The 16731-nt window shown below is 43.1% G+C and overlaps 1 long non-coding RNA gene across 1 annotated transcript in view; it reads right to left on the reverse strand.

Annotated features, from left to right (window-relative positions):
- Positions 1-1878: 1878 nt before the first annotated feature.
- LOC123373843 overlaps positions 1879-16731 on the reverse strand; it is a 43139-nt gene continuing 28286 nt past the window's right edge. The window contains exon 3 of the long non-coding RNA XR_006580885.1: positions 1879-1954. This is a non-coding gene — a long non-coding RNA (uncharacterized LOC123373843). The remainder of the gene's footprint in view (positions 1955-16731) is intronic.

Below are 16731 nucleotides of genomic sequence, written 5' to 3' on the forward strand. Positions count from 1 at the left end.
GGAAGTCCAATGTCTGATCCCAAATCAATGGGATTCTATTGACTTCAGGTGCATCTTAGATTAGGCCCAAAAGTATCACAGAAACAAAGGTTGCAGCTTCAGTCAACTTATTATTAATGTTCTCTGATTTTCCTATTGAAATGACATCCCATTAGATTTTAATTACTTTGCACGAAGGTCCTCCTGACATTTCCTTATTCGTTTAGTTAATTATTAAAACAAGTCCAGGGAAATATTAACTTTTTTAGTCTTTAAAGTTTATCAGTAGGAATGCAGGTATGATGGGGGGAAAACAAGCTTCTTATTGACAGGGAGAGAGACATTGGACAGCTCTGTTCTTAAACCAGAGATAGTGTTTTATCAGAGATAGGAGAACGATATAACACAGGATAGTATCAGGAGGTAGCCATGTTAGTCTGTATCCACAAAAACAACAAGGAGTTTGGTGGCACCTTAAAGACTAACAGATTTATTTGGGCATAAGCTTTTGTGGGTAAAAACCTCACTTCTTCAGATACATGGACTCCATGTATCTGGACTCCATGTATCTGAAGAAGTGAGGTTTTTTACCCACAAAAGCTTATGCCCAGATAAGTCTGTTAGTCTTTAAGGTAACACAGGATAAAAAGCCAGGAGGTAAAATATATGCTTCATCGTAGCTGACAGTGTATGTTTTATCAGCTAATATCCACGTCTTACTGCTTTCGTTTCACAGAGAAAACACACTGATATTAAAGGCATCCAAGAGAGAGACTATCCCAAAATATTAAAAATATTTCACTGTAAACACATTCGAGTGGCCACAAACTGTGTGTAAGCATTTCATAACCTTAGAATCAAAATGTCTTGTTTCATAATTTTACAATACTACTGGTATTCTAAAGGATATTTAAATATAAAATGTTACCATGGGGCATTCCCTAGAAATGTACCAAATTATATGTGTATGCCATTTGCTCATTAGGAGCTGTATGGAGATCGCCCACACATTTGTTTCAAATAGGCTGTTCCGAATAGTAATTTCTGGTCATTTGCAGCCTGTGCTAGATATGATTGTGTGACCTAGCCCCTCTAAGCTCATTACCAGTCCTCTGAGCCATCTCGTACCAAAGGAAGGTAGATTTTAAATTGACTGCAAAACAGAGATTGCCGAAAAGAAAACTTGAATGGCTTGGATTTGGACCTGATTTTATCCAAACACCTGAGTGTTTGGATAAATGGTTCTTGTTTGGGCTCTGTTCTGTATAATATACAGCAATAGACAATGTGGTTTCCATGCTATCACCACTACCTCATTGAACTGATTCTTTATCTGCAGTCTATGCACATTGTGGATTACCATAGCAATGTTGCTCTTGCAGAGTTCATATGCTTTTCAGAAGATCTCAACCCAGATTTTCAAAAGAACTCTGCTCCTATTCACGTACTTAAATAAGGGACACATTTTCAAAAGGACTCCTCACACAGCAGCAACCAGTGATGTGCAAGATTTTCTAAATATCATGTTATTTGCAGAGCTCAATTGAAAACCTGGCCACTTACTAAAGTGCCTATCTGGGAGATGAGCTCAACTGAAAATCAGTGGAAAATGAAACCTGCTTGGTGTTCCTGAAAAGCTGAATGTTAAAGTTGAACTTTGTACTTTTCCTCCTGTTATGGTTCTTCCTGATAGTCTCTTCATGTGCAACAGAATGCTATTTTGTCAGCTGATCTGGGTCAGTATTCTTGCAAATATTTTATCACCTTTCTTTTGGGAAAATTCAACCCAAATGACTTACAGTCTTTACTATGCAGTGAACAGGAGCTTACAATTCTCAGTGTCAACCTATTTACCAACAAAAAGAGTGACAATATGCAAAGGAACAATGGTTATTTAATGGGGAAGCAGAAAGGAACAAGAGACTTACGGCTGGTGCATTATATTGAATTTGTTCAATTCATAATCTGATATAGTCTGAAAAGAGAGAAAAAAAGAGGATTTATCAAGAAAATATATTTTTAAAAACAAATTAAAGGGTCAATCTAGATTGAGACCAGTGTATTGTCTGAAGTTCTGAATTAAGTAATTATTTTTTAAAAATTTCCCTTTGTTTATGAAGTCACATGGCTATCTAGCCTTAGTTAAAGCTTAACTTTTTATGACTAGCATTTGGTAACATTTCTGAAAGGTAGCTCACACATACCATGCAGCTATGAATTTAACCTGGAATGTCACAGATTAACAAGCACAGGCTAATGGATTATTTAAAAAAAACAAGAAGTGATAAGCCATCTTGCATGGTATATCTCCTGTCTTGTTCTATCACAGACTTTCCAGCTATATTCTCCTCTCTTCAGGAGCTTTTATTGAAATTAGGGAGGTTTGGGTAAAAATGGGTGGGAGGTACTAACACATGTCAGAGTTTGGTCTGCTACTTGACTAGGTTTTGTATCACTCTTCATCTGCAATTTTAGGAAATGAATAGCACAATACAAGTCAAACTTTCAGCCTGGCTTTAAATAGGATTCTGGTTTTTGTTATAGATTTTTTAAAGGATTTTTTTTAGTGCAAAGTTGCAGGCATAATCTTTGCACTTGCTGTTATTTGCACCTAGACTTACACAGGTAAGTGAACTAAAGGGCAAGTGAAAAATGACACTCACAATTATATGTACTTGCAACAGTGGAAGCCACTCGATGGAAAATCAAGCTATATATGTAATGCATGACCTGGAAGAAGGAAGCTAAAAGATAGTTTATATATTGTTTAGAAATTGCCTTTTGAAAAACAGTTAAAGTATTCATCTATGTACAGGAGAGAATTAAACTCAATATACATGCACTCTGAAATGTATTTTGAAAATTGATAGTTGCTAATGATATTTCTGAGCCCAATGTTGGATATGGCCACGTTGTGATGAAAATCATTTGTGGTAACGACAACTGCACTCTACCTTTGGACTCTTGGGGAATGGGTGGGAGGTGCTTCCCCCACTGCTTTCAACAGAAATAGCAGGCCCAAAGTGTGCCCCTTATAATGGAAGGGACAGTAGCCCAATTTCTATTTACAAATTGCACAGAGTGGATTGGTTTCCTGCTTGTTGCTTGAGGTTCCCTAAGCAAGGGACTGATGGATGTGAAGTCTTTGAAGTTGAGGCTTTGGTGTAAGCTGATGCTCTCCAGTGACTTCAGTAATACTGAATTCATTGTAACACAATTGCCTTGCTTACATCAATTCTCAATGTGCCCATTTGACTTTTAAAAAAACAAGCTGTCCCATTTGTTTTCCTCACTCACTTTTCCCTTGGCATTACAGACAAGTTGATGCCAAACACATACAATTAAAATGAGAAACTAGAGCAACAACAATCAAATGAATTGAACACATTAAGTGGTGCACATGGAAGATGTGAGTCAATGCATCTCTCTTCAGCCTATATTTAAATTCAAGTGTATCTCTGCATTTCATTGTTATTTGATATTTGTTGGAAAATATGTCATTCAGACACTAGAAAACCCACCATATTTAATACTTATCCTATAATTATACTGTAAACACAAAGCAGCTGCTGAACTGCACATAGTGTGTACAATAATTAGTGGATGATTTGCCACATCTGGAAATCAGCAAATTCCTTTGGAGCGTTTAAAAGTATATCTAGCTGTCTTATTGACATATGGCACATTTGTGTGTTTAAGTACAGTCCGCAACTAACAAGCACCCAAGTCCCCATTGTAGAAAAGTGACCATTTATATTAATGTCATTATCTTCTATCATTAAATCATTTTAGTCCTGAGGAGACAGAACCCCACACATGTTATTAGATGCCTTTAGTTTTTGATCACTCCCCTTTCACCATAAAAGTAGCAGCTCATTTTCATTTCTTTACCAGCAGTTTTCATCATCATCTCACTTAAGTTCAATGAAATGAATATTACGATTCCTAAGGCAAAACCACTCTGTGAATTGCAACTAATATTCTGCTTTCTTCTACTGCAACAGTCTCCAGAGGGTTTATTTAATCTGGAATCATATTAGTGCCCCAAAAGGCTGCATGAAGCCACCAGGATGGAATCCAACCCTTTCTACACTGATGCCAGCTGGTAGTACAATTGAAGTACTGGCTCAATGAAGTAATCATGTGAGCTGTCTCTCACTCTGGCTCTAAAGCTCTCTGTCTCAGGTGCGTGCCTGCACGCACACACACACACACACAATTAATAGACATTTTCCTAGCAATATTAGGCTGACATTTGGATCCCTTTTCCCTACCCTGGGAATGTTTGGATTCAGAGTTTTAGTTTTGGCTGCGTTATTAGAGCTAGCCCTGAGCTGTGAAGTTCATATCTGAACTGAGGGGATTGGAATCCATGGCTTTAGCTGAGGCCCATCTCTTCTCATCTTGTTTAACGTATTCACTTTTGCAGCAGATTGTATCCTTGATCATAGCTGTGTGGCAAGAAAAATCATGACTTAAAACAGAGTACAAAGATATCATGTAAAATCAGCATTCAGGAAATTACATGATGGCTTGAGGGAGGTGACTCATTCTCTTACGTTTTCATTATTCACTACTTCTATTGTTGCCCATTTTGGAGGTTATAATATGTACTGCATGTGACTCATACTGGCAAGGCTTGGACTAAGTTGCATATGAATGTAAATGACAAAGACATTAAAATTGTTTCTTCTCTGGAGGGACTTCAGCTACAACTAATGAGCAACTAATGGGGCAGATGAGAGAGTTTCTGTTGTCTAGGGCTTCCTGTGTTAAACTGAAAGAGAACCTAATAGGTATGTACTGTATATTAAAGATATACGCATGCCATATTGTCCTTTAAATATGCTTTAAAATAAGTTGAAATAAATTGGAACTGATGAGATTGGTGTCCAGTCTTTAAATGTTCACAACAGGACCTCACTCATTTCTGTTTTTTGCCAGAGCTAGAGCAATGTTATGTTTTGCAACTTTGGCACTGTAGGAACAATCCACTTTAATGTTCAGCAAATTAGTCACCATAATATGCTTTCCCATTTCTTTACTCTCTATGATGGCTTCTTTACACCTCTGGTGTATCTTCCTTTCAAAGTAATTAACCAGCCACAGTGGCTGTGGAGAAATTCCTAATAATTCTGTTTTAGCTAACAACTGACAACTACTTTCCTATCTGCTCCTTGCTTCTTCAGTCCCCTGACCTCTAGTTTTCCACCAATGAGGTAGCAGGGAAGGTTACAATAACACATTTAATTGGCTAAAACAAAACCAAAGACTATCCTAAGGAGCACAAGCTCCCTCTAGCCGCTTGGAGCAGGCAACACATTTTTTTCTCCTGGTAGAAGGTTCAAAAGTTCCCTGTACAGGGATCTGGTATGTTTTACCCTAAACATTTGGTTCAGAGTTTCTGCTAAGTGTTCAGGAATTCCTAGCCGAGGTTGTATTAATGGGAGTTGATAGAAGAGCCTCCCAGATGTCCCTGAAAAAGGATAGTTTTAGTATCATGCATCCGACGAAGTGGGTATTCACTCACGAAAGCTCATGCTCCAATACGTCTGTTAGTCTATAAGGTGCCACAGGACTCTCTGCCAGTTTTAGTATTGATTCCTCTCATGGTTATGAGCCATTTTTTCCACTATGGTTTAAAGTGGGTGGCTATGAATAAAGCTAATATTTTGTCATGGATATTTTTAGTAAAAGTCACGGACAGGTCACAGGCTTCCATGAATTTTTCTTTATTACCCATGACCTGTCCGTGACTTTTACTAAAAATATCCATCACAAAATGGGGAGCTCAGCTGTGTGGTCCCCACATCGCCTGCAGGGGCCCTGTTGCCTGTGGCAGCCAGGAGCTCCAGGGTACCCCCAGTGGACCCTGCAGCTCCCGGACACCACTGGCTGAAGTCACGGAGATCGCTGGAAGTCAGCCCTTCCAGCACCCCTCAAATATCCCTCCCAGTACCCCATCCCCTCCAGCACCACACCAAATACCCCTGCCCAGTACCCAAAACCCTTCCATCACCTCCTAAATACCCCCTCCCAGTACACACACACATCACTCCAACATCCCCCTCTAGCACCCCCAAATAGTCCTCCCAGTACAAATACACACGCTTCCTGCACCCCCAAATACTCACTCCCAGTACACACACCACTCCAGTACCCCTCAAATGCCCCCTCCAGCACCATCCCCAAATACCTCTCCCAATACATGCACCTCTCTAGCATCCCCAAATACCCCTCCCTTCACACACCTCTATAGAACCTCCCAAGTACCCCTCCCCATATGTATACAGCCTCCAGCACCCCCAAATATACCCTCCAGAATCCCCCAAATACACCCTTCCAGTACATACACACACCCCTCCAGCACCTCCCCCAAATTGTCCTCCCAGTACATAAACACCCATCCAGCACCCTAAATACCTTTTACCAGTGTACACATCCTTCCAACACCCCCCAAATTATCCCTCCAATACTCCCAATAAACACACACCCCTCCAGCACCATCCAGGTATCCCACTCAGCACACGCACGCCTCCAGCACCTCCAATACACCTCCCAGTACACACACACCCTTCCAGCACCCCCAAAATGTCCCCTCCAGCACCCGCTCTCCCACACCCTCCTCTTGGCAGTGTCCTTTATTTGGGAACTTGAAATATGATAACTCTATAGAAGACCACTGGAAATCTGAAAAGGGTCAGACTTTAGCTCAAATAGAGATAGTGGGGATTCTCTGGATTGTTTGCTTTGCAAACATGCCATATTGCTTGATAAGGTTCTCAATATGTGATCACAAAATGATGTATTTATACTGCTGACCTTGTCATCATCTGATAATACTGGGGATTTTCTGGACTTTTCGCTTTGCACACATACCATATTGCTTGTTAAGATTCTCAGAATCTGACCAGAAAGTAATATATTTATATTGCTGATCTTGTCATCACCTGACAATAGAATCGTAGAACTGGAAGGGATGTCGAGAGGTGATCTAGTCCAGCCCCCTGCACACATGGCAGGACTAAGTATTATCTAGACTATCCCTGACAGGTGTTTGTCTAACCTGCTCTTAAAAATCTCCAGTGATGGAGATTCCACAACCTCCTTAGGCAATTTGTTCTAGTGCTTAACCACCCTGACAGGAAGTTTTTCCTAATGTCCAATACTGAGAGTTATTTTCTGTTCTATTTCTAGATGACAATCATAGGCCTAAGGCTTCATTGATTTGGTGAGTCCAGATATAGGGAAGCAAACTATGGGCTTTGGTGGGATGCCTGACATGACTGGACAACTCCACACCAAAGTTTCATGGGACCACGTAGGAACTTTGGAATATCTGCCTCCAAAAATGCATGTACTATGCTGATGGAATCAAAAGGGACTACCAAACGTTAAGTGAGAAAGCCAGTCATGTGGTGTTCTTCCCTGGTGTAAACTGTGCACCAGAAAATTGTACTGGTTCAAATGGTCAGCCCAACATAATATTCTCAAGAGTTAGTGTTCAAAAGGATTGATAAGACTTGATAGATGTGAAAGTAAATTGTCTACTCTGCACCGTAGATGTGCTGTTTTTCAGGTGTCCATATATATGTATCAGTCTCTAATTCTCTGACAGAATATTGCTGGTTAGCAGATGTCAAGACTCCAGATCTCAAAGCACCTGGTCTCTGTACTTGTTCTACAGTAGAAGCTGTAGCTGATGCATGGTTCACCTGTGATGCTGGGAAGGAAAAATGGTCAATACCAGAAGAGATGTAAAAGCATTTTTTGAGGGAGTGGATCAATCTTCACACTGGATATCTAGATCCAGGCCACTTCATACAGCTATAGTGCCCACAGTGGAATGTTGATGTTGGTACCTACCAGGATAAAAAGGAGGTAAGAGGTCACCATGTCTATGAATGATGGGTTCTCAATTGATAGAGCATTAGTCTGGGACTCTGGTGACTTGGTTCAAGTCCTTGTTCTACCATAGACTTTCTGTAGGACCATGACAGCATGCAGCCCTTCACTCCTATCTTCTTGTATAAATGGCTCTAACACCTACATGGTATATTTTATTTGTGTTTCACTAACACCGCCCTCTTATGGTCCCATGCAGCAATTCCTATTTACAATGTTGTACAATCATAAGTGGGGGAAGAGATATCACCAGGCAGAGATCTCCCTTTATTTGGGCTCAGCTCTGCAGTCCTGTCCTCCCCTTCCTTCCCTCCTCTCCTCCTCCTGCACTTCCTTCCTGTGCTCTTTTAAAAGGCTCATTATCTCTCCTCAGCTCAGGCAGAACTAGTATTTAGCCATTTCTTCTTTCAATCAGGCATCTCCAGGAGAACTTTTTGGATTTACAGTGACCTGAGTGCTGGTTCAGCTGCTGGTTCTCAGCACTCTGTCACAAGGACCTTGAGCACGTCACTTAGTCTCTTTGTGCTTCAATCTCCCATCTGTAAAATGGGGGTAGAGGACTTCCCTAATTCACAGGGGTGTTGTGAGGACTGAAGATTGTGAGGTGTTCAGATGTTATAACAGGACCATATACAAATATCTTAGATACAAAAAAGTTGTGTGGTAGACTCTGTTATGAGAAGAATGAGGATTCTCTGAATATTAGATTCTAGAAACCAGTTATTCTTAGGCTGATAAACTCAACTCATTTCTCTGATTTAGCAGGTGTACATCTTCAGCTTAGAGCTGGGTGGCAAATTCTGTGAAATAGTGTTTGTGAAGGGTCTTTCTGATTCTGAACAGCTTCAGCCACATTCCCTTTTGACTTGCTATTCACAAACATTCACACACACACATTTCTGTTGACGCAAATGGTTGGGGAATAGGCTATCCTTTGTACGAATACCTTCATTTGCATGCAAACAAGGATGATTGTGTGTGAACAAGAGCAGTTCTCAAAGAACCTATTGGCTATCATTTGTTTCCATAAAGGGATAGTTGGGAAATTATGAACAATAATACAAGCAAACAGAAAAAGGGACTAAATTCATCAGAAAAATGATTCACAATGAAAAATATGACAAGTTCTAGTTCAGGATATTTTAGTTATGAAGGTGTAGCAGGATGTGGTATAAATGTTGGTCTGATATACTGAGGAAGTGAGAAGTCTTCATAACCCAAATGCCACATGCACACCAAGGGCATGTCTTCACATACAGTGCTGCTACACCAGCACTTTATTTCTGTCTTTCCTGAACAGCACACCCTTCAATACCCGTATTTCAGTCATGGCTACTATTCCACCATGTTTCTGTTATCCCTGATCTGTAGTTCTAGTTCCTCCATTTTGTTACCCAGACTCCTTGCATTGGCTTTGCCCAGATTCCTCACCTAATTGGGCATAATCATTCTATTGCCAGTATCGTTTACCTGACTGTTAGTGCTGATACCAATGAAACTATCTTTCCTCTTAATGTCCATGCTCCTAACCACTGCTATTCCTTTCCCCATTGCTGTATCCTTTCTTTCTTTGATTTTCCTCCCACTCAATGTTAGAATCATTGGAGATTACATGAGCATCTCCCAACCATCTCCCCCAAGTTCCTAGTTTAAAGCTTTTTTAATCAGTTGTGCCAACTTCCATCCCAGAAGTTTATTTTCCTCCCTACTCAAGTGGAGTCCATCCCATGAGAACAGTCCTCTGTCCATGAATGCCTCCCAGAGGTCAAACATCCCAAAGCTCCCCTTATAATACCACTGCCTGTGCCATCTGTTGATCATCATAATCTTGTTTTATCTCCATTTCCTTAAGTGTCTTCCCCAGCCTGGCTTAGTCTCCCTTGATAGGTTCCAACAAGAATCTAGCTGTATCATTTGTTCCCATGTGAAGGCCAATCCGTAGATTCTTTCCTGCTCCTATTAGGATCCTCTTCAGCCACAGGTCCACATCCCATATCTTAGCTTGGCAGACAGCACACCCTTCTGTTCTCTGGATTAGCTCTGGTGACAGGCCTGTCTGTTCTTCTTAGTAGGGAGTCACCATTTATAGAATCATAGAATCATAGAATCATAGAATCTCAGGGTTGGAAGGGACCTCAGGAGGTCATCTAGTCCAACCCCCTGCTCAAAGCAGGACCAAATCCAACTAAATCATCCCAGCCAGGGCTTTGTCAAGCCTGACCTTAAAAACCTCTAAGGAAGGAGATTCCACTACCTCCCTAGGTAACCCATTCCAGTTCTTCACCACCCTACTAGTGAAAAAGTTTTTCCTAATATCCAACCTAAACCTCCCCCTCTGCAACTTGAGACCATTACTCCTTGTTCTATCATCTTCTACCACTGAGAACAGTCTAGATCCATCCTCTTTGGAACCCCCTTTCAGGTAGTTGAAAGCAGCTATCAAATCCCCCTCATTCTTCTCTTCTGCAGACTAAACAATCCCAGTTCCCTCAGCCTCTCCTCATAAGTCATGTGCTCCAGCCCCCTAATCATTTTTGTTGCCCTCCGCTGGACTCTCTCCAATTTATCCACATCCTTCTTGTAGTGTGGGGCCCAAAACTGGACACAGTACTCCAAATGAGGCCTCACCAGTGCTGAGTAGAGGGGGATGATCACATCCCTTGATCTGCTGGAAATGCCCCTACTTATACAACCCAAAATGCCATTAGCCTTCTTGGCAACAAGGGCACACTGTTGACTCATATTCAGCTTTTCGTCCACCGTAACCCCTAGGTCCTTTTCTGCAGAACTGCTACCCAGCCATTCGGTCCCTAGTCTGTAGCAGTGCATGGGATTCTTCCGTCCTAAGTGCAGGACTCTGCACTTGTCCTTGTTGAACCTCATCATATTTCTTTTGGCCCAATCCTCTAATTTGTCTAGGTCCCTCTGTATCCTATCCCTACCCTCCAGCGTATCAACAACTCCTCCCAGTTTAGTGTCATCTGCAAACTTGCTAAGGGTGCAGTCCACACCATCCTCCAGATCGTTAATGAAGATATTGAACAAAACCGGCCCCAGCACCGACCCTTGGGGCACTCCACTTGATACCGGCTGCCATCTAGACATGGAACCATTGATCACTACCCGTTGAGCCCGACCATCTAGCCAGTTTTCTATCCACCTTACCGTCCATTCATCCAGCCCAGACTTCTTTAACTTGCTGGCAAGAATACTGTGGGAGACTGTATCAAAAGCTTTGCTAAAATCCAGAAATAGTACATCCACTGCTTTCCCCTCATCCACAGAGCCGGTTATCTCGTCATAGAAGGCAATTAGGTTAGTCAGGCATGACTTGCCCTTGGTGAATCCATGCTGACTGTTCCTGATCACTTTCCCCTCCTTTAAGTGGTTCAGGATTGATTCCTTGAGGACCTGTTCCATGATTTTTCCAGGGACTGAGGTGAGACTGACTGGCCTGTAGTTCCCTGGATCTTCCTTCTTCCCTTTTTTAAAGATGGGCACTACATTAGCTTTTTTCCAGTCATCCGGGACCTCCCCCGATCGCCATGATTTTTCAAAGATAATGGCCAATGGCTCTGCAATCTCATCGGCCAACTCCTTTAGCACCCTCGGATGCAGCGCATCCGGCCCCATGGACTTGTGCTCGTCCAGCTTTCCTAAATAGCCCCGAACTACTTCTTTCTCCACAGAGAGCTGGTCACCTCCTCCCCATACCGTGCTGCAGAGTGCAGCTGTCTGGGAGCTGACCTTGTCTGTGAAGACAGAGGCAAAAAAAGCATTGAGTACACTAGCTTTCTCCACATCCTCTGTCACTAGGTTCCCTCCCTCATTCAGCAAGGGGCCCACACTTTCCTTGACTTTCTTCCTGTTGCTAACATACCTAAAGAAACCCTTCTTGTTACTCCTAACATCTCCGGCTAGCTGCAACTCCAAGTGTGATTTGGCCTTCCTGATTTCACACCTGCATGCCTGAACAATACTTTTATACTCCTCCCTGGTTATTTGTCCAATCTTCCACTTCTTGTAAGCTGTTCTTTTGTATTTAAAAACAGCTTTACATAGATTTACATAGATCTGCCTTTTTTCCTGGTGATGGTGTGATTCTTCGGCCTTCCTTCTTTTTGGCTCTTCACCTCTTCTTATAGGATTAGTTACTCTTCACTTCCTTGCCCTTCTACCTTCAGTTACTGCCTGCTGTGTGCCCCTTCTTGATTTTCCAACTCAGCAAACCTCTTTCTGAGCATGATTTCTTCTTCACTATCCAGACTTTTCCTCTGCCTGGTTCTTGTAGTCGCATGTTTCCACTGGCCACTTTCCTCACCCAGGAATCTCTCCTCAGAGTTCTTCAGTCCAGTTTGCATCTGTGAGTCTTGACTTTTCCCTTCAGCCTCCTCTTTCCTTCCCTCCATCATCTGCACAAATTCCCTTTGAAACTCAACTATAGTTTCCATCTACATCTCCAAACCTCAGATTTTCTCTTCCCTCAGCTCTATCAATCACCACTTCATACAAACAAAGCTCTTTTCAGGTACTTGCTCCAGCATCATGTACATTCCGCAGCATCCACATCTGGAACAGAATTGTGTGTTGGACTCTGTCAGGGGGAGACATGGCCTTTCTTTAGTCAAAAATGGCATATTATTCAGTGTTCTCATTGAGTGAGATCTCAGTATTCTCCACCAGGAAGAAATGCAAGGCAATAGTGATTTGGCAATGGTTTGTGGTGAATGATGTCAATGTATTTTAAACTGGCTGATTCATGGAATAAAATCTGGAGTGGGAACTTCTTGGTATCTTCCTCAGGTAACGGTAAAATGGTGCAACACAGGGAAAATGGCAGAGCAGAGGAAGGAAAACAAAAACCTGGCAACCTTGGAATTAAGACCTAGGCATTATAGTTTATATTCAAGTGCTCAAAAATGTTTGCCTGCAAAGATGGGAGTTCAAAAGAATGTATTTGTGTTGTAAAAGTGTGAGGGAATATTTTTAATGTAATCATCCACTTTAAAATATATAAAAATATGACATCTAGTGGTGGTAATAGGAAATGTACTTGAAAGGTAGCTCTGTTGCAATCCCAGGTTGCAAAGCGGATTTATCAGCTGTTACTGTACTACAGGAGATTATAACTGCAGTCTGGCCCCATTAAGACTGTAATATCACATATGGACTAATGAAACCACCTCTACTTGTATTACAGTCTTTTACCTTCAGTTCAGCAAATTAAATCTAGCCCCACTTATCAATATGTGACCTATGTGAAATGAGTCGTGGTGTCAGCTGGAGTCTAGTGAGCAGATGCTCATATCACAAAGGTACTGTCACCTTTATTGGGAGATTCATTAGAAAGGAAAAGGACAGAATGAACATGAAGAGAACAATACTCTCACCCCAAGAGGTGATCCCCAGCCCCATACTTCAGGGTAAGGCACATCAGCATGATAGCTTACAGGGGCAATGCAGCTGCTTTGTGAACAAACAGAGAAATCCAGTCTCCATTCAAAATGTGTAAGAATCCTTAGGAGGGGAAAGACAGCCTTGCGGTTAAGGGCTGGACTAGCACGCAGGAGATTAGGATCTGCCACAGACTTCCTGTGGAAATTTAGACAAGGCATTCAAACAAAACATTTAAGCATGTGCTCAAGTAAAGTTAAGCACTTGATTCTAGTTGGGGCCTCTAGGTGCTACCACAATACAAATAACACTTTAATAATAATCAATGGCAAATGAAATATTATTAGATAATTAATCTCAGGGATACCATATTTACTTGTAAAGGACGTGCAACATACAACTAATGGAAGGGAAGTTGTTGAAAAACACTTAGTATCTGAAGGGAGACTAGCTAGCCTAAGTTGTAGGACACCAGCAAGCATGGGTGGCAAGTTTGTAGAAATTTTGGTGGTGCCCAGAACCCAACCCCCAACTCCGCTCCCCCAACCTCCACCCCCACCTGCCTAAGGCTCTGGGAGGGGGCTCGGCGGGGGAGGTCTGGGGTGCAGATCCTGGGCTGGGGATTAGGGTGCAGGAGAGGTGCAGGGTGCAGGCTTTGGGATGGAGTTTGGTTGCTGGGTGCAGGCTCTGGGCTGGGGCAGGGAGTGGGTGTGCAGGAGGGGGTGAACTGTGCAGGCTTTGGGATGGAGTTTGGGGTTGGGAAGGGGTGTGTGGGATGGGGGAGGGGGTGCACCTTTTGGGGAGGGAGTTTGGGGATAGGAGGGAGTACAGGGGTGAGGGTTGGGGGGCTGAGGATGAGGGATTCATGATGCAGGAGGGGGCTCAGAGCTGGGGCAGAGGATTAGGGTGCAGGGGGATGAGGGGTTCATGTTGCGCGGTGGGGCTCAGGGCTGGGGCAGAGGATTAAGGTGCGAGGGGATTAGGGTTCTGGCTGGGGCTGGGGGATGAAGGGTTCATGATGCAGGGGGGCTCAGGGCTGGGGCTGAGGATTAGGGTGCGGGGGGATGAGGGCTCTGGCTGGGGCTGAGGATTAGGGCGTGGGGGGATGAGAGCTCTGGCTGGGGCTGAGGATTAGGGTGCGGGGGGATGAGGGCTCTGCTGGGGTTGAGGATTAGGGTGCGGGGGGATGAGGGCTCTGGCTGGGGTTGAGGATTAGGGTGAGCGGGGATGAGGACTCTGGCTGGGGTTGAGGATTAGGGTGCGGGGGGATGAGGGCTCTGGCTGGGGTTGAGGATTAGGGTGCGGGGGGATGAGGGCTCTGGCTGGGGATGAAGGGTTTGGGGCGTTGGGGAGGCTCAGGGCGAGGGCGGAAGGGCAGGGTAAGGGCAGCCTGCCTTGCCATTAGTGGAGGGCAGGCGCTAGGACCCTGCGGCAGCAGACAGCGGTTCGCGGAGCTGATCTGCGGCAGCACAGAGCAGGGAGGGGAGAGGCACAGCTGCTTTCTGTCAGGCAGGGACGCGGTGGGGCAGGGGGGGAGACCCGCGGGGGCCGGGGCCCAATCCAGGCAGGGCCGGGGGAGAGACTCAGCTCCAAATATTGCTGGAGCAGGGCACCTGGCCCTGAATATTCCTGGATCCTGGGCACCGCACACATATATAACCTGCCGCCTATGCCAGCAAGAGAAGGCTGGGTGAAAGAAGTGATGAATTTAAAAGAGGAACAAAAGGAAAAATTACTTCCTTGGAGATGTAGTTGGAAGTGGGCAGTATCAGCAAAGTTGAATTTCATAGTTTTAGTTTCAAGATTGGAACTTTGTTGCAAAAAGCATTAACATGTATTTATTGGGATTTATATTTTGAAAACTTTATTGAACAGGTCCATTCAACTCAGTTGATAACAATGATTTTTGAAAGTGGTATATTTTCAAAAGTGGTAGCTCCTGTTCATTTTGAAGGATGACATAAGACTGAGTGGTTAAGTCTGTATCAGTGCTTGTGTAACTCTAGCTGCTGCTTGAACATATAACTACTTGCCAACAACAATCCTGTTTGTTGCAGAATTTCTCTGTCCAGTATGGACAGGATTATATTGTTAACAAAACTCTGCCATACGCTCACTCCCATACCATAGTGGTCTAGCGCTGTTTCCTCAATTTTAAACATCTCAAGTTTGGACGCAAAACATGTTCCACTGGTACGAGGCCTGTAGCCATATTTAAGAATTATTCCAAACATGATCACCAACCATACTAGCCTTCTCTGCAACTGTTCAGTGTAGACTGAACTCCCACACTTGGTCTAATACTGGTGCAGCTTCACTAGCGCTTACAACGGTGGAAGCACTGGTGTAGACTGTGTTCAGGTGTTCTTACCACTATGGCATATATCCCGCCTGCGGCTCTAAGACATGATCATAACAATGTCTGTACCTGACTTGCATTAGGGCTCTGATCGTTGGTAGCATCAATGGTGCTAAACTGGTATGAGACCAAAAGTGTGACAAATCCTGGCAGTGCTTGGGGCCTCCTGAGCTTGCTGTGAACACATCAATCAGCAAGAATCGCTGCTGCTGTTTTGTTTTCAGGAAGAGTTCACTCTCAATAAAAGTGACTTAGGTTATCTAATCTAATGGTCTGATACTTCCTGAGGGCAGCACAGGACTTGGGGTCCTAATTAGATTTCCATTTGTACTGGAAAGTGGAACATAGTTTTTATGGGAACAACCATGTCTATTTTTGTCACGTTTAGGGAGATGTATTGGTAGTCTTGCAAAAGCATATTTCTCATTTTCCCCATTGGGACGCAAGATCTTTCTGAATGGCTGACTTCATTTTTACACAGGTAATTCCGTGTGTATTTTAATAGATTTTGAGCCACCACACTGTTTATCAGAATCATATATCATTCCTTAAAGTGAAACACTAATGCATTTCCTGCTGATATGATTTTGGTGGAGTGTCAGGAAATAACTTTCTTTTCCAGAGAAAGTTACCTGGTTATCATAGTTTCTCTATTAATACCCTTGGGTGTATGTTATTTAGAGGTAAATTCCCTCTGCTGTGCCTTTGAAGTCTAGTTCAGAATCTCAAACTCTTAAATTGTGTGTTTTAATTTATCACTTGGACTTTGAGTGAGCTCCTCGAGATAGCAAACCTAACAGCAAAACAAAGATTGAACTAATTTAAGCCCAGTCCTCTTCTTTCATATGCCACTGGCACTGTTGGGTGTTGGGCAGTGATTTATTCGTTTGTGAGCAGATGTGCAAAAGCCAGGTTCCACTTTCCTGTATCACAGAAGCTGTCAGCACACACTCAGCTATCCTAGACTGTCTTTCTTGTGTCTTTACTGTCCAGCCCTACAGACTACAGCTCATTGCTCCTCCACGTTGGGCAGCAAGAACAAAACTAGCCTAAAAGGAGACAGAAGATTCATCTGCTGCATAAATCTGTCTTTT

This window comes from Mauremys mutica, chromosome 7 (genome assembly GCF_020497125.1).
Source record: "Mauremys mutica isolate MM-2020 ecotype Southern chromosome 7, ASM2049712v1, whole genome shotgun sequence".
Taxonomy (NCBI): domain Eukaryota; kingdom Metazoa; phylum Chordata; order Testudines; family Geoemydidae; genus Mauremys; species Mauremys mutica.